The sequence below is a fragment of the Leptidea sinapis genome, chromosome 9, assembly GCF_905404315.1.
Source record: "Leptidea sinapis chromosome 9, ilLepSina1.1, whole genome shotgun sequence".
In the NCBI taxonomy this organism is placed as follows: domain Eukaryota; kingdom Metazoa; phylum Arthropoda; class Insecta; order Lepidoptera; family Pieridae; genus Leptidea; species Leptidea sinapis.
This window is the reverse complement of record NC_066273.1, coordinates 8,686,115-8,706,123: the sequence shown is the minus strand read 5'-3', so window position 1 is coordinate 8,706,123 and position 20,009 is coordinate 8,686,115. Positions and strand designations below refer to the sequence as shown.

The following is a 20,009-nucleotide window of genomic DNA, read 5'->3' as shown; positions in this document are numbered from 1 at the left end:
ACACAGTAATGCTTACACATTACTGTTGCACGGCAGAAATAGGCGCCGTTGTGGTACCCGTAACCTAGCCGGCATCCTGTGCAAAGGAGCCTCCCACTGGTAAACTTAAAAAATAACGGTAGGGGTTTGCAACTGTAGTTTACGTAGGGGACTCTTATTATAATAATAATAATATTTACATACTTTTACACAAATTATCTTGCCCCAAACTAGGCATAGTCTGTACTATGGGCACAAGACAACGATATATTTAATACAATATACTTACTTAAACATACATAAATACTTAAAAACATCTATGACTCGGAAGCAAATATCCATATTCATTATATAAATGATTGCACCTACCGGGATTCGAACCCGGGACCTCTAGCTTAGCAGTCAGGGTCACTAATCATTCGGCTATATGGGTCGTTAATTGTTTCGGCCATCTTTTATAAATCAAATCAAAATCTCTTTATTCATGTACCTAGGACACGGAAATAACATTTATAAATGTCATTTTTTTTTTAATATAAATACTTCTTTAGGCGCGTTATGAAAAAGTGATGAGAGTGAAATTTTAAGATGCGCGCGCATCACTGTAACATTAAAGTAACAGGTTGAAGTTGGTTCCTAAAATTTTCTGACGTTTGCGACATTCGTTATTTTTTTTTGGTTTCTTCGTCCATTATTAGGATAGGCAAAGGGTTCAGGTACGTACAGCCGTTGTTTGTTATTTAATAATTAACTGTCAAAGCCATCTTTGCAAGATTTTTACAATATTGTTCTATCGACAAACGTAGAATAGCACGAGGAATAAATAATATTAAGAATTTTTATAATATTAAATAATATATAAATAATATTTATATAAAATAATATAAAATTTCTGAAACATCTATTATTCTTCTTTATAAATACTTTCGAAAGTGGCGCCTCTGGGTCGGCCATAACTAATTATATCTTTGATATTTCCATTTTAGCCACATTGAAGGTTACTAATCAGGTTGTTGACTTGTACTTGTTAGTGGGTTACAGGAAAAGGAAGTAAGCGACTACGTATATGCTTAATCTATACCTGTTTTTAGTATAATTCAAATATTTTTAGTTAAAATTGGATGTGACATCACTTATTGACAGTCAAAAAAACTACCGCCCATTCCAAAATGAATGGCTCAGGCCTGAGAAGAACGGGCGCAACAAACTCAGCGGGCTTTTTTTTTTCATCAAAAAAATATGTTTACAAAGTTACATTATACAATTAAACTTATTATTTAATAGCCTAAGGGCGGTCGCTCCATTCCCAATTTGTGGTATCATTTAGAGAGTCATTTATGTTATAGTAACCTTTAACACACATACTTTTTTTAACGTAATACTTTTGTTTTGAACATTTTCTTGGATCTTCTTGTAGAAGCATATACATCGCCCCACAAAAGGCTTACTAACTCGTCACTTTCACAATATAAATGGACACTTCTTTATTATTATTTATAGATCATTGTGCAGGGTAAACAATAATATCTTTTGAATAACGTAATACATTTGATTTGAACATCTTCTGGGATCTTTTTGTAAAAGCATATACATCGCCCCACAAAAAACTTACTAACTCGACTTAGCCGAGTAGTAGGCATTATAAGCTTATGTCTCTTCCTGGTGTTATAGGCTTTGTATACAGGGCGTCCCAAAGTTATGGGACATGAAGGGAAAGTACCTTAAATATCGTAGATAGGGTATTTTACTGAAAGAAGACTTAATGTTATTTTAAAACATAGTAATTCTGCATTCAAAGATTTTCTAAAAATTACTAGCCTCGCCTGGGACTCGAACCGACTTAAATGAAAAAAAAAACATCCCTACTTTTATGATATGTAAATATGAGAAAGTAGTCAATTAACTGGGTACTTTTTTGTAAATTAATTAATTAAATGCTCAAAATATGATCCCTCCTGTCTTACGCAAATCGCCAATCTTGTAATGAGTCCGCTGCCTTTTGATATTCGTCTAATTTTATGGTGAATACTCGATATGATATGGCACAATTCTGTTTGTAACTCGCTCACGTTCTCGTATCGCTTTTAAAGTAAAAAAATAACTATGTTATAAAGTATTTTAATTATGAAGTGGGTACTTATTTACGAATAATCAATGCTATCTATGGAATGATAATATCTCTACTTTTCGGACGTCGTCGTCGGCAATAAATAACTTTCTTGAAATTTGACTCAAACATTTTACGTTGCTCCTTTCTTTTAAAATACTATGTTACTTAAGAAAAGTTATTAGTTTTTGGCTATTCTTTCGATTGGCATCGTAAAAGTAGGGGTGTTTTTTTACATTTAAGTCGGTTCGAGTCCCAGACGAGGCAAGTACCTAATTTTTAGAAAATCTTTGAATGCAGAATTACTAACTTTTTAAAATAAAATAAAGTCTTCTTTCAGTAAAATACCCTATCTACGATATTTAAGGTACTTTCCCTTCATGTCCTATAACTTTGGGACATCCTGTATATTAAGATAAAAAACAATGAAATACTTTGTTTAATTGTATTTTTCAACTTAACGACTTTATAAATTATCTGTCTGTACATAAAACTATATGTTTCATAAATAATTCTCGCCAGATATTCATTAACGAGTTGACATTATAACTAATCCATCTACCATTTATTTAGCTACAAGCAATCAAACATACCATATAACACACAGTATTCATTATAATAGTTTATCTATTCATAATTATAAAACTTGTATAATTGTAACATAAAAACTAGTTCACGTTGAATCATCGGTAGACAGCCACTCCACTCCGCAAAGCAGCTGTTGTTTTATGTAAGCAACTTGTACTTAAGGCGCGGACTGACTAGGATTGTAAACGCTACAACCAACCCTACATTATTTGTGTTGGTCATGTGGCTAAGCTAAGCAAATGGGCATTTATTTTACTGGTTTTCTTTTGTTTATTCAAAATTTACATAATAAATTGAAAAATTGTTCGGTTTAAGTTTTAGAAAAGTACTAATTCTATTCAATTCTTTATAAAAAGAGTATTGTTATCGCTTAAAATTCGGAGATTTTTGACTCCAAAGTTTATTTTTGGGAAGAAACTTCCAAATTTTTTATTGGATATTTCAAATTATATATAAATATTCTATTCGGTTAAAAATTATCATTAAATCCTTCTTTGTGCACTGTATTTTTTGCGTCGGAATATTTTCATTGCGTTATGTTGTAATCGACTCTCTAAGAAACCAATTTTTGTTGATGTTGAGGTATGACCGCGCCTTAATAATAACTTATACCTAGTATGGGTGATGCTTACTCAACGCATTGTAATTGAGTTGTACGAAGAAACAATTTAGAGTTACTGGTGATTTGGTAATAGGCAATGTTTTATAATAAACGTGATGTATTTACTCACAGAACAAATGAAGAAAGGATTATGCGCGTCATACTGAATAGAGTTATAATATATAAAATTCTGTCGCGGTGTTTGCAGTTAAACTCCTCCGAAACGGGTTGACCGATTCTCATGAATTTTTGAGTGCATATTGGGTAGGTCTGAGAATCGAAAAACATCTATTTTTCATCCCCCTAAATGTTAAGGGTGGTCGACGCAAATTTTTTTTTTAATTTTTTTGACATTTTTTTTAAATTTGTTTGATTATGAGTCGTCATTAAAAAATACATACAACTTTAAATTTTCACCTATCTACGATCAACAGTTACTTTTGTATCGCGATTTTAATATCGGCAATACAACGTTTGCTGGGTCAGCTAGTCTAGTTAGTAGCTACTATAGTTATAATATAAGAGAATAAATAGTATGTTAAAAAAAATTAAAAAACACTTTTTTTTATAGAAAACTGAACTAAAAAATTTAATATTTCTGAAATTTAAAATTAACATCAATTCCTGCCTTATAGACGGTTGATGAAAATTATATAAATTAACAAAAATCTTATTTTGCTAATTGAAAAATGGAATAGTTTTAGCAAAATAATGTATAGTCATCGGTTATCGATAAATCTATGAAGTTTGAACGAAATCTGGCCCTTTAAAGTGGCGCCCAAATGAGTCGGTTACAAACAAACATACATACAGGTGAACTTAATAAAAGCGTATAAAAAATAGGATAGCTCTGGATAGCTCGTGTAACTGAATGTCAAACATTGTGTATATAACCAACAATTCTTACTAAGGCTGGGTTGTATTAACTAACTTTAACAATAACAAACATGTTAAAGTACCGGTTAAGCTAAAACGAGTTGCACCATTCGACAAGTTATAGATGACGTCATCAAAAAAAATCGTGTGGACCACCCTTAACATTTAGGGGGATGAAAAATAGATGTTGGCCGATTCTCAGACCTACTCAATATACTCACAAAATTTCATGAGAATCGGTCAAGCCGTGTCGGTGGAGTACGGGAGCGAACATTGTGACACGAGAATTTTATATATAAGATGATGCCACCCGGCCTTAATGTCAAAATGGGTCGCAATTAGAACGCCTTCGAGTCAAAAAACACATATATAGGTATATATCTGCTTTTTTATTATACAGTCGCGAGCAAAGGTTTGGAATCACGTACTTAAAATTGGTACCGCGCGATCTTGCTTACCTACTAAGTACATTTTTAATTATCATAAAAATTATATCATTTTAAAGGTTCAACTCTTAGCTTTAAACTGATATCGAATTAACATTACAATCAAGCCAGTATTTAAGAAGCTATCCCTGATTAAGTGAAGGATTAACGACGTAAGTGATTCCAAACTTTTTCTCGCGACTGTATATCATTGAATATTATTGTTTTTATCATTGTAAAATATTAAAGTAAACAAAAACCTGATTAACAATTACACATACCTACTTAAGCAGTAGAGGACACAGATGTAGAAATCACAAAACAATTTAAATGTTGTTTTGTTAACTAATTACTGAGTGAAAGTGATCTGATAGAAAGAATCAAGATTCATTCCGTTCATTAGTTCACTGTAAAATAATCATTCAAAGATAGGCCGGGCGGAGCGGATGACGTCACAGAACCCGCATCATTATTTCTGGAAGGTTCCATGACGTAAGAATGTTTTGAGTGCACGATTGATTGCACCAATCTGTTACATCGTACAACAAATTGTTCCTGGACGGAACTAATGAAGATATTTTTATTTTGAATCATGAGCCGAGCGATATAATATGGCTTGTGATACGCGTTATTACTGAGCCCCATTTGATGTACGGTATTCATTACCGCCATTTTTAATATATCATACATAATGATAATCGTCTCGTAAATCATTTTCTTAGTTATTCAAAATACAAATAAGTTCTGAGTAGGTATCTTTCAAATATTAAGGCTGGGTTGAATCAACTAACTAACACCAATGCTCCTTTGCACAGGATGCCGGCTGGATTATGCAACAACGGCGCCTATTTCTACCGTGAAGCAGTCATGTGTAAGCATTACTGTGTTTCGGTCTGAAGGGCGCCGCAGCTAGTGAAATTAATGGGCAAATGAGACTTAACATCTTATGTCTCAAAGTGACGAGCGCATTTGTAGTGCCGCTCAGAATTTTGGGTTTTTCTAGAATCCTAAGTAGCACTGCGTTGTAATGGGCAGGGCGTATCAATTACCATCAGCTGAACGTCCTCATATTCCTACTATATCTATTGAAAATCATTAATTGATAGTATTATACGTGTTAATTATATTATAAAAATATTTAACATATATTATCAATTGCATAATATAGTTTAGTTAATGAACATAACCTTTACGAAGCGGTTTTAAAATACGCCTCTATCAGATCAAAGATTATTGGGTATTGTGTGTGTAAATACGGCGAAAATTGATTTGGTATTCCGAATGGTATTAAGTAATATCCAGTAGAAAGGTGGGCACGTGTTTTGAATGTCAAAATAATTGTCCACGCTGTACTTCAATAAATACTTTAAATGGAAGATGAATATAATGACATCCTTTGTTGTGGGACATGCTTTGAAAACACTTAGCTTACGATATACTACTGATAAAAGATTCCGCCGTCATATAAATATTGAAAGTAATCTTTAATATGTATTTATTTATTTTCATGTAATCTACAGCGTCACAATTTATATACAATATAATCTATACTATATATATAATATTATAAAGCTGCAGTGTTTGTTTGTTTGTTTGAACGCGCTAATCTCTGGTACTACTGGTCCGATTTGAATGATTCTTTCAGTGTTGGGTATTCCATTTATCGAGGAAGTCTATAGGCTATGTTTTTTTTTCAAAACTAGGGATCCGTAATAAAATTGCTATTTTTTAACACAAGGTGTAAAATCGAAAACCTATTTTTGCGTGCGATGCAAAAACTATTGACAATAGAACAAAATGATGTACAGGCTATAATGTGATGAACTTGTTTGTTATTGCTAAAGTTAGTTAACGCAACCTTGCCTAAGAATACAGTTTGCTAGTAACTTGAATACTTCGTCTGGTTATGACTGACTTATTCTTTCAAAACCAGAGGTATCGTAAAGAAAGGCCTAGAAACAAGTTCTTTCCAGAATTTTTTTTTTCATCACAGAAATAGTTAACCCAACAATGCATATAAGATATTAATGCCATATTCGGCTTTCCAGTGTCAGGCTCCTTTGCACAGGATGCCGGATTATGGGTAACACAACGGCACGCCTATATCTACCGTGAAGCAGTAATGTGTTCGCATTATTGTGTAACGGTTTGAAAGGCGCTGTAGCTAGTGAAATTACTGACAAATGATATTTACCATCTTATATCTCAAGGTGGTATGAGTAATTGTAGTGCCGCTCAGAATTTTTCCAACAATCCTGAGCGGCACTGCATTGTAATGGGCAGGGCGCATCAATTACCATCAGCTGAACTTATTGCTCGTCTCGTACCTTATTTTCATTAAAAACGTTCTTGCCAGAAATATGTTTTTTTTTTCTCAACAGAAATGTTTAACCCAACAATGCCCATAAGATTAGTATATTAATGTTATAATTAGGCAATTCAGAGGTATTGTAACACCATAAGAGTCGGTGATCCATTCTCCTGGACAATCGTGACTGAACTACTGAAACAACCGCATCTATGTCGCTGCCGGGCTCACGGGTGGCTTACAACTCATACAAAATCATCTTGCCTTATTATAATACAAATAAGGCGTATAATCATTTGAAACCTGTCGATCATGTAAACAGTTGGTCTGATGTCCGCGCACACTGGAGCCCCACCCGCATCGGTAATGCGCGCGCGCATCGCCGCATCGTGATGAGTGCGGCATTAATAATCCCCTTGCCTTACACCATCAAATATTATCTGTCACTGTATTTTATTGCCTCATTTGTATTCAATAGTCCCTCAAAGCCGCAGCGCCTTCGTCCAAAGCTGCCACCACAATTTCTATTACCAACTGAGGCGGTAATTCGTTTCATTAAAATTTTATTTTACAGAGAAAGTGACATTTTTATATCACGTAAAATTAGGAAGCTTATTACCGTAATAAACATAAACTTAGATAATGCTACCTTCTAAAATAAAATGATGAATTATATATATTACTAATTGACCCGGCAAACGTTGTTTTGCCATATAAATAATTTTTTTGATTTAGACCGTTTCTTTGACATTGCAACATTTCTTTATTTTTCTAAAATAAAAGAATTTTTCTAAAATTAACGTCGCCTTAGTTACTCCTTATTACATCAGCTTGCTTATAAAAGTCCCGTCAAAATCGGCCCAGCCGCTTTAGAGATTAGCCGGAACAAACAGACAGACAAAAATGTTAATAAATGTTATTTTAGTGTATGTACCGTATATTCATATACATGTAGTAAAAAACGGTTATTTCAATATTACAAACAGACACTCCAATTTAATTTATATGTATTGACTAGCTGACCAGACAAACGTTGTTCTGTCAATATAAAAAAAACTGATTCGGGAATAATGTAGTCTAAAGCCATCGGAAACGTATACTCAAAATTAATGAGTTGAAAATAAAACAAAAACGTATTTCTGAATGATTTTATAATATGTAGTAATAAAATGCAAATTTATATATATAGTATGTTATCCATAAGAGATAGATATATGCCATTGCGAACTTTTCCGTAGACCTATATAAAATACACAATTCCACCATACATTATTTTGTTATATCTCTAAGGGTTTAGGCAGCGTTTTCATTGAAAGCTCTCAGTTTTCCGACACAACCAACTCCAACATATATCGTTAATATATGCAAATATGTAGATAAAACTTAACAAATTATATAAGAAAACCTTCCTTGAGAACCATTGTTTAAAATCAGCATGAAAATCGGTGCAGTCGTTTTTGAGTTTATCGCGAACAGACAGACATACAGACGCGGCGGAGGACTTTGTTTTATATTATGTGGTGATTGTGGTTTATACTGGTTTCATTTCATTGATTCAATAGATTCCTCAGGTGTTGGCTCATAAGACTTTACTTGTGCTGTGATCAAGTTTGTATTAACAATTAACTCTTGTTTACAAACACCTATATTGTAATCTATTTACAAAACATGAGATGAAACAAAAGAAACAGTATACATTTTGTTAATAATATTAATATAATGATTGTGAGTGGCCTGTGAACTAAACATATTTAGTAGTCAAGGCAAAAAGCATAAAAGGCATTTATTTTCTCAAAATTGATTCCCTTAGAATTCTTTTTGATGTTATTTCTAATAGACTAAACACTACTACCGCTTCAGAAACGAATGGCTCTCTGAGAGAAAAGAAGCGACGCAAGAAACTCTCCCAGCATCTTTTGTGCAAGTATTACTATCAGTTAACAATAATTTAAAGCTCATTGTGCATGAAGAATCTAGTAATATTGTGTTGTAACAATATACCTACTCAAACTTATCACGTCAAATCAAATCATTTTTTTTTTTAATTCATAGGAAAATTACATTACAGCTCATTCGGAAGGCAGATTTCCTTAGAGAAGAACGAGCAAGAAACTCTAAGGTTGCTCTTTTCAAAACAGATTAGGTACTTATTACAAGTTTTTATTTTCAATTAAATTTACAAATCATTTCAATTACAATATATGCAACAAAATACCTCAAACGTCAAATACTAAAGGTTGTTATCGCCTAAAAACACAATGTCAGCGAAACCCCTGTATGTCTGTTTACTGTATCCATTAAGCTCTGTTCAAACTGAGGGGAGTAACGCGCGGGAAGCGGGACGCGTTTTAGCTTAATTCGCTCACTCGCTTAGCCTCTCAAACTGACGCGACTTCCCGCGTGTCATTTTTGGTTCTTCAGCGGAGAAACATCATGCATTGTGAGATCAAATAATCCCACCGGGTGTCACGCTCTTGTTTCGCTTCAATTTGAGCGACTACTCGCGTCAATTTGAACAAGTCCATACAAGTTAGCTGTCACAATCGGCGCGAGCGACTTCCGTCCCGCGCGTTATTCGCCCCAGTTTGAACAGAGCTTTAGTTAAACAAAATAAAGTGACTTGAGTTTCCCAAACTTTTCCATAATTGTAATGTTGATAGCTTTCGTTGAAACATAATTAATAAGGTTAGTGGGGCAAACATCGGAGATACGGCGGAGATTACTAATAAGTACACATCGTATTAAACTGAATGACTTGCTAGATTCGTACCGCAGCGATAGGCATTTAGATTGTTTTCAATAAGTTTTATCTCACAATGGAGTTAGCCAAACTGTTAGATAACTTGTACTATTTGGGTATGGAAGGTATAGACCATGTTTTTATTAGTAGCACAGCTTACTTTATGTTTTTTTATGGAAAAAGGAGGACAAACGAGCGTACGGGTCACCTGGTCTTAAGTGATCACCGCCGCCCACATTCTCTTGCAACGCCAGAGGAATCACAGGAGTGTTGCCGGCCTCCGCACAAGGAAGTTCATTCCACAGCTTTGTAGAACATGATAGAAAGCTCTTTGAAAACCGCAGTGTGGAGGACTGGCACACATCCAGATAGTGGGGATGATATCCTTATCAGGTGAAACAGCACTCCCCATGATAAAAGCGCTAGAGGACACACAACGAAGCGATGTCTCTACGCAACGCCAAGTGATCCAGCCGTTCACAGAGCACCGGGTCCCCGACAATTCGAGCTGCTCTTCTATGCGTTATGTTATCTTTGAAGTTGTTCTTTGATAATTTATTGTTAAATAAAACACGTTTAAAGAATTAAAAGGAGTGTAATTGTAACTGTAACATTAGATTTTTGCGTAAAAGTTACATTTTTATTTTAGTTAACCTGACGTTTCAAGACCTTTCCAGATCTCGTTTTCAGGGGGACTGCAGATGAAATGAGTCAATGATAGTATTTATCATAGTTGTCATTATAAATGAAATGATTCCTACTACTCCACAGCTGACTATCTAAGTGATCCGACAGACTGATGATGGGACTAGATTATGAATTTTTAATAGCAATAGCAATGACAGTATGATATTGTATATTTCATTAAAAAGAGCGCAAAAAAATAATGTTGGAAGAGTTTCTTTCACCGCTTATTCTCTCTCAGAGCGCCATTTGTTTCCGAACGGTAGTAGTATCTAGTATATTAGTATAACTAAATGATGCTATATGTTTAGTTCACTGGCCACAAACAATCATTATATTAATATTATTAACAAAATGTTTACAGTTTCTTTTGTTTCATCTGATGTTTTGTAAACAGATTACAATATAGGTGTTTGTAAACAAGAGTTAATTGTTAATACTAACTTGATTACAGCACAAGTTAATGTAAAGTTTACTGAGCCACAACCCGAGGAACACATTGAATCATTGAAATGAAACCAGTATAAACTACAATCACTGCATATTATAAAACAAAGTCATCCGATGCGTCTATCGGTCGGTTCGCGATAAACTCAAAAAAAATTGCTATTACCTACCTATTTTCATGCTGATTCCACCAAGGGATATACCAATGGTTCTTGAGGAAGGTTTTAGTATATAATTTGTTAATTTTTTATGTACATATCTGTATATATCAAGTATCCTGTAGATACATATCTTATGAATGACTTGTATTTTTAACCGACTTCAAAAAGGAGGAGGTTCTCAATTTGATTAGTATTTTTTTATGTATGTACACCGATTACGCTGAGTTTTTTGAACCGATATACGCGATTCTTCTTTAGTTTTGCCATTGTGGTCCCATAAAAATTTCACATGGAGCACCGCCTTAAAATCTACCAATAGGTAGTACATATAAATAATAGTTTTTTGATTTTAAATTAATATTAAAGAAGTCCAGTGTCGATAATATTTGAAACTAAACAAAATAATAGTAGGATGAAACCCATCGGAAATGAACACCCCCCTTTTCTACTTACCAACCTAAGATCGCCTGTAATTTATTTTTCCTTTCATTTTGTTATATTTTCTTCCATTTTTTTTTCACTTTTTATCATTTTCAAAGGCTCCAGCACTGATCTAGATGTATTAATAAGGTTTTTGTTTTTTTAACGTAGTTTTTTAAATTACTTGATGACCAATTAAGATACGTCCACACTATTATTAAGTAGCGTCGAATCCATCCCTGGATAAAGATATCATTGTTTGATAGTATATTCCTAGTTTGGAAATGTATCTTACATTTGGTCACGTTGTAAATTCCACAAGTAACAAGCAGTATGTGGAACAACCATTACCGTACAACAATGTCGGTTACGGATCGCGTGCGGCCCGCTCTCGTCTTGCACACGCCATCCTAAATTATCTTCATTCATGTAATAAACTGTGGTAAGTGAGATAATTTACAAATAACCCTGATCATTATTCCACCGACCCATTTTCTTGAACCCTGTTCAAAATTGTACCACATACCCACGAGACTGCCTTCCGGCAAACTTCATCTTATTGAGGTATGTTTTAATGAAACCATACCGTCTTTATCTTGGCGTGTCTTGCTAATAATACTAGAGTATAAAAATACTTATGCCTATTTTAAACGCATCCCTGATGACTGATCGTTTAAAGCCTCCTCTCCACAATCGGCGATGATCGTTACTTGTATGATCGTCTGTTATCGACAAGTTAATCGTTGGCCATCGTGTCACCCACACGATCGTCCGTGATCATTTATTGAGCGGCAGTCCTTCAAGATGGACGTGGAGTTTACAGCTGCTGCTTCCATTAATTACATTTCAGTATACAATCATTTTGGCAATTTATTTGAACGGAAAGTTGTGAAAAAAAAGGGAAAAGAGAAGATGGTGGTATTTGAGCATTCATCTTAGTAGAAGTAAAATTAACTAATTATGTAATCCTAGTTACTAGCTTCGCTCACTGTCCACTGTCCTCCAGTGAATGAAAGACCGGCGATCTTGTGGGCACAGGCACGCAACTACACGCGAATTCCCGTGGCCGAAAAATCGACAAGTCACCTATCGCCGCGATTACTGTGACGATTATAGACGATGATCGGCGACTTGAAGCGAATAAGCCCTCCACACGATCGTGCTCGCGCGTGATCGCCTTTAATAGCCGATTGTGAAGAGGCGCCATTATACATACAAGTCAACCGTATTCAACACTATTGTATCCACATTTGTATCGGCCAGCCGTCTACTTTCGAATTGCGATATAATTTTGATAGGCAGGTTACCACTACTAAATATATGTTTATTTTTACTGGCGGACCCGTTCAACTTTGGAGCGCTGTAACTGAGCGTTTTAAATGAATGAAATAAAAATATGAAATGAATAAAATAAAAATTTTCGTCAAAAGACGATCCACAAGATTGCTCTGCGGTAATGTTTTTGTAAAATGTATAAAAAAAAGTAACGAGAGCAAAAAAGAAAATTATTATAGAAATTTTCTCACTTTTTTGCTTATAACTTGTTTAATTTTAAATTTAGTGCAAGAGTTAATTGAACATATATGTAGGCAAAGCGATTTGCTACAAATTATGTCATTGCGAATTTTTTGTAAGACGCATAGTTTACGAGATATCGCTAAAAAGGTGTTTGCACCCCTTTTTCCAAGATGGCGGCCGGGGGATAAAGGGAATAAATACTTGGGGTAAAGCTCGATTGACCCCCCACACATGTCCCAAAAATAAAATTGCGTCCTCTAAAAAATGTAAAGCTCATGTAACATTTCAATGGACTATATATTACGCTGCGCGGGTTTGTTCAAGGTGCTTGTACATTTCTTGATTCCCAGAGGAAATCTAAAAGGAATAACGAGAGCGTTACCAGTTTACGTTCACATCTTTCGTAAAGAAACTCGTAACAGCAATAAAATGTCTTAATATTCGTGACAGCGCCATTTCACAGCTTAATTTTATTTCGCTTCGCAAGTGTCGTTGTAATATTTACAATGATCCCAATGAGTGGCCATTGTTAGAGTTGGCAAATCATTGATCACTTCGGTTTAGCTCTATAACAAACATCAAAGCGAATAATATTGTTTTTAAAACGATATTATTGAGAATAATAAATCCATTCGACTTAAAATATTGATTACCGTCGAAAATCAACATCTTTTTTTATAAATTTATTGTAACATGTATTAGGTATACAAACTTAACTCAATTATATTTCATAACATCAAGAATTATTTCGTAAAATATGTTCCCTGTTGTCATAATGAAATTGTTTCACAGCAGAACTGTGTGTGTCAATATATTATCTCATAGAAAATATATCCATACAAAAGAAATATTAGAAATAAAAATAACTATTATGGGTCCCAACTTGAAATAAAACCTATCCTATCTCTCAAGTTGGACTAAACTGCACTCCATGAAGTAATTAATCCCTATTAAAATCCGTTCAGTACTTTAGGTGTTCACTAGAAACAAATATCAGGACACTGGATTTATATATATTAAGCTTTAAATCTGATAAATTAAATAATTCAATTTGTCAAAGTTAATGTAATGAAAATCACTGCTGCAGTATTGAATCTAGAAGCCTGTTAGCGACAAATTGTTACTTAAAAACGGAAACGTCTAAATTTGACAATAATTCCATGACCTACAAAACACAAAAACAAGATATCGAATAAGCAATTTGTCGTAACTGCTAGTTACAATGGATCGGGCGGAGTTCATTAGCTCTGAACCAAAGAGTCGGTAATAACAGAAATTTGCATTAACGATCCTATTGTTAATTCATTACGAACTCCTTTAGCCAGTTTGACATATTATTGTTATGTACAAAAACGTTAGGCTGTCGGTCCACTAAGGCGAAGAAGAGAGAACACGATCAAAGCTGTTCAAGTTTTTAAGAAAAGAATTATATGATATCTGAAACTCATTTCGCTTAGATTTGAATATGAATTGGCAGAGATGATTGAAAATTATATTTAAAAGCCAGGCTGAGAGATACTACACATTCTGACTGCTAAGTACTTCATTTCTTAGTTCGATATATAACCATGGATGAAACGAGGCAGTACCTTTGCAAACAAAATGAAAGTAAATTACGTTGAGGACATCATCATCTCCGATGTTTACAAAATTTATGGCTAGTCTTTCGGCCGGAGAGATCATTGGCTCTCATTTCTAGTATTTATAGTAAGGGTAGTCATTATGCAATACCTCGACCAAGGAGCTACTTTTACTGGCCCTTTATTTGCAGAACAAATAATCAAACTGCGGAATAAATTTTATGAGAAATGGCCAGGCAAACTAGCAAAATTTTTTTCCACAAAGGTTCAGCTCACAGATCCGCCGTTTTGTGTTACTGCAATTCAAGACACGGCTTGGAAATATTTGAGCGTCATCCATATCCACCCGACTGATTTCTATCTCTTTCCAAGTTTAAAGGATTTGGAAATAAAGTCCCTGCAGTACAGAATTTTTCGGTAGGCAGGTTGAAGTTTTTAAGGAAGGACTATTAAATTAAGGTAAAAGATGTTCCATGTGTACTCGTATAGAGTTACCGGAACATACATATTATTATTGAACGCCCTACGCCTACGTAGGTACAATAAAGCTGAAGTCTATCTAACTAAATGTCCACTTCTTCCATAAAAATATTCAATTTTTTAAAGGTGGGCACTTAACCACCAGACCTATGTTACCGCTCTGCTTTCCTCGCTTTCGATCAGTGGACAGGCAGCCTTACAGTGCGGGAAAATAGACGCGTGCTGAAGTCAGACTTGTTCGTGAAATGACGCTTAGCGAGCCCGGAAACGTGAATGTGGAACATGTGCGCCTTTTTATGTAATAAACAAGTGTTTTAATCGTCGGAACGGCTTGCGATACTTTCGTCATTTGGAATCTATGTGGGTCGGTGCAAATTGATTGACATTCATTTTTAATTAATTGCATTAATGTCCACATAATGCAATAATGACGGATTTGAAACATTTATATTATTAATTACATCAATCATTTTGTTTATTCCTTAAAATTCTACAAGTCTAGTCTAGTGTCAAATCTCTTTAAATTACGAAGTAGTTGAATATTTACAACAAGAGTTATTTTAATATTCCTTTTTTCTATTTAGCCTCGTTTGACGGAAATCAAGCTTTGGATCGCAAAGGATTGGAAAAATTCTGGTCGTTAAAAGAAATTATGACGTCAAAACACTAAAGTAATGTATATAAAGACGAGAAGTTACAATACCTGCCCGACATATGGCTGCGATACTTGCACTCTAACTCTTGAGAGTCGGCAAGTTTCTTGCCGTAACACAGAGATCAATGGAGAGGAGTATGGCCGTTTATAAACTACAGGATAAGATTAAAAACACTGACCTAAGGAAAATTACGAAACAAACCAACATACTCAATTGAATCGACCAACAAAAGTGGAGATGGGCAGGGCACATGATGCGAGATAAAGTGTAATAGAGTACAAAAGTTACAGAATGGTATCAAAGAGATGACAAAAGAAAACGAGGAAGACAGCACACAAGGTGGGAAGACATAGCATACTCCTGACATGACTTCTGGTCCAGCGGCTGCAGACGGGCGGCCAGGAGGCTGTTTTAAGTTTGCATTGTGCTATTGGCCCGTTAGCCTCCCTCTAATATAAAACAAAGGGAATTAAACAATATTCTCAACTCAAACATTAAAATTTCATGATAATAATATAATGACCGGACATGACTTTACTGACTGCCGTAAATGCACTTTACTTTAATAATACAATGTGCTCGAACGTTGAAACCGATTGCCTTAAAAGTTACCTCACCCATTGGTCATTTTGAAACTCGTAAAGCTACTTTTTATCAGGTTTTTACCATAACAGTGTTTATAGGCCAATAGTTTTATGACATACTGCTAAGTGTAATAAATGCTTACTAGAGTCAAAGAGGATGTAAATACTACGTAATAAGAGGCGTGACTGCCTAAGTAAAAATTTAAATTTAGTTTAGTATGAAACGTGTAGTGATTTTGAGTTGTAGTTTGAAATAGTAGTAATTACAGTATTGCGATTGGCCACGAAGTATAATCCGGCTAAGTTTGAAAGCGAACAGTTGCTTAAAATTTAGTGTATTTTGGCTATCCCCTTTATTACTAGATTATAGCCGCCATCTAACAATCTGTCAATGACTGCGCGGTATAAACAATGGAGTGAATCGCTTTTTTCTTAGATAATTTCGCTAGGCTGACTAGAGTGAACCACAATTTCTGACAATGTGACAAGTGTTCGGTCAAGCGTGCGCCGACACACGTCCCATGACATAATTAACTGGTTTCATTGAATATCACTCAGAGCCTTCTTGTATCGTGTGTGCGAGATTGTGTCACACTTTTGGCTTGTATTATTTTTAATACGGTTACCAAAAGCGTTCGTAATCAACACACACGGACATTTATATAATATTGAAATGTCTTATTTAATATAAATGTTTTTCTCAATGTATTAATTTGTCTGTCTGTCAGTTTGTTCCGACTAATCTCTGAAGCGGCTTCACCTATTTTGACTGGATCATCACCGGCGAATTCCTAATTATTATTTGCTGCGCTGCCCTCATCCAACGTATTCCGGCGATCTTGACTAGATCATCGGTCCATATTGTGGGGGCCTCTCAACATTGCGTCTTCCGGTACGTGGTTGCCATTCGAGGACTTTTCTGTCCCACCGGCCATCTGTCCGTCAAACTATGTGCCCACTGCCACTTCAGTTTCGCAATCATATGGGCTATGTTGATTCTCCTACGGATCTCCTCACTCTGAGCATAGCCCTCTCCATTGCCCTATGAGCATCAACATTATATTCAAATATTTGCAGTTCAAAATATCAATGTAAATATAATCCAAAATATAAAGCCCTTGAGCAGTTTCTACCTGATCAAGTTACAGCGTTCCAAACGTTTAAGACATGCACTAGTAAGTTATGAGAAGGATTTGTCTACATCTCAAAGTTACGAAATACCACAAAGTCATTGATCTCATATTTCAACGGATTCTGACAATATTCAACTACGGATAATGACATATGTGAATGAATGAATATTAATAAGCATATTACATAATAAATGTTATTTAACTGACACAGTTGTCACCCAAATAAGCTCGTGATACTTATTAGAGGTCTGTCGCAAGGTTTCGGAAGTTTCAACACGCCGGCTTTGACGATTGGACAAACTTGGATTATAACGTTTTGAACAACCTTCATTATGCAAATAGATTCTAGCTTATGTTTTATTACAGTACAGTAAATTGTCACAGCTTAAATCAGGGACATTGAACAGCTAACAAACTATATGGGTATTCTTTGATTAACATTGGATGTTTTAAAATGGCTGTACTGTTTTAAATAAAATGGTTGTGTGCTGGAGGAGTGCGACAAAAGTGAAAACCTCATGAAGGCAAAATTTAATAAGACAAAGATAAGTAGTTATTTTGAAGAGAAAACTTCTTAAGCGGAGTTGAGAAACTTTCTTGGGATGGATATAAAATGTTAAACTCGCGTCAGGACAATACGTGGCCTGTATCGCGCTATTGTACATAAAATGACAATTTATATTCCAAAAAAAATTAACACTTCAGAACTATTGCAATTATTTTACAATAAAAAGTTTACCTCTCAGAAATATCAACTTTCATCCATAATTTCAATGACTGTCTTACGAATTTTTGATCAGGCCACGTGTCTTGACGCGAGCTTAGCATTTTATATCACTTACGAGTACATAGCATTTTATATCGATCGATCCTGTAGACAAACTGTGTAAACAGTTTTACAGGCCTTTGTATTATTTTAAGAAGAAACTGTATATTTATAAATAAATAAATAAAAAATATATATAAGTTTTCACTTCAATAACTGCGTTTTTACCTATAACAGAACTTATGGCTTTGTATTTTTATTCTACGAATATTGACATTACCTTCCATTCCCATTATTATATTTTTAACAGCAAATAGTCACATTAATAAAATACTTACATCCATAATAATAGTCTTCAAAAATTTATAATATATAATAATTCATTCGTCCTATTGTTTTATATAAAGTCCTTCGATCATGGTTTCAAATATCACATTACCTACGTCGCAATATTATTACATAAGATTCGATCTTTAAGGCCTTCTACACACATACATGTTTTTTTTGCTTATATATCCACAAAATCTTCCAATCAGATGGAGAATCACTTTAATGTTTTTGAACGATCAATCAATTGAATTAAACACGAAAAGCTATTTTTTATTACCAATAAATGTTTGTATTACTCGCTGCCATATATCATCGGTGCAGAATGGATAGACACTTCTCAGTTTTGATGCACGCTAAGAAAAATAGAGCAGATATAAAAAAGAACGTCCATCTAAAAGGCTATTAGTATGCACTACTAACTATTACTGATGCACCAAAGAGACTATCCCAGTGTTTACTGACGTGGGGCCCACGCCGACCAGTTGGGCAATTTGATATTTAAAGGGGGCAATTTAAAAATGAACTCGACACGACTTTAACCCTTTCTTTTTGTGTTATTTAAATGCAATGCTAGGTATCGGTGATAAATTAAAAAAAAGGCAAATTCCAAGAATGTGCAAGAAAACTTTTAATACCGTTTCCATCTTCATATCATCCTGAATGTTGATGTAAATGATTTACTGAAAAAAAAATCTACTTGATATAACACAACGCGGAGACTTGAGATTAAAGCTAAGTAAGATGGAACCAAATATAAAATCTCTGTGTAGCAAGCATCAAGCGCAAGGATCGCACTAAATGAATATAGAAAAATCAATATTAAAATTATTTTGAATTTCAGTTTTTCATTATATGTTTTGAAATTTTACTTTAATTGTTTCGATAACAATTTTATAGTGTTTTTTTCCTAAAACTAATCATTTATATTTCTTAAGGATCAAAATAAATTTAAAAGTTTAAAAATTATGTTTGGGGGGGCATAAAACTTTTTAATCACTGGTATATTCTTAGTGCACCAACCAAGCTAGGGCGTGACATGATTAGCATAGTAATTCTAGTTTTAGGAGCAACCGATAATCAAAAACAAGTTAAATAATATATAAAAACAGCAGTGTGTAAAAATAACAATGAAATGAAAAATCATTCACGCCTGACTTATTGTAATATGTACCAACACAATATTATTACACGCGACTACTCCTTTGATATATTATTACACGAATGATTTATTAGTTTTGTCGCAGGCTCTCAGTTCACGGATTTTATCAGCTCGTTGTTTCGGTGGAACGTTTTTTGCACCCTTCACTTTATTACTACTTTTCAATATTTTACAATCACGACTGCATACATTAGATTTTAAATCTCAATGGTCACTATAAATTATTCTATTGTTAGCTGCCGTGCGTTAAAGTTCCAGTTAATCTTTCAAAATCGAGTTCATATTCATCATTTTTTATATTTATCTAGATAATTTACGACGCATCATAAAACTCTTATGCATTTTATATGACGATGAATAATTCAAATAAATGGAAATTGAGTGAAAAGAGATTTTATTAAATCAAAAGTCACTAACACACGTTGGCATTACGTAGTGCACCTGCCAGAAGTATCGGTAAAAACTCT

General features: G+C 34.3%; 1 protein-coding gene across 2 annotated transcripts in view; it reads left to right on the top strand.

Annotated features, from left to right (window-relative positions):
- Positions 1-20,009, top strand: part of LOC126966218 (uncharacterized) — a 229,257-nt gene that overhangs the window by 171,253 nt on the left and 37,995 nt on the right. The window lies entirely within an intron of this gene.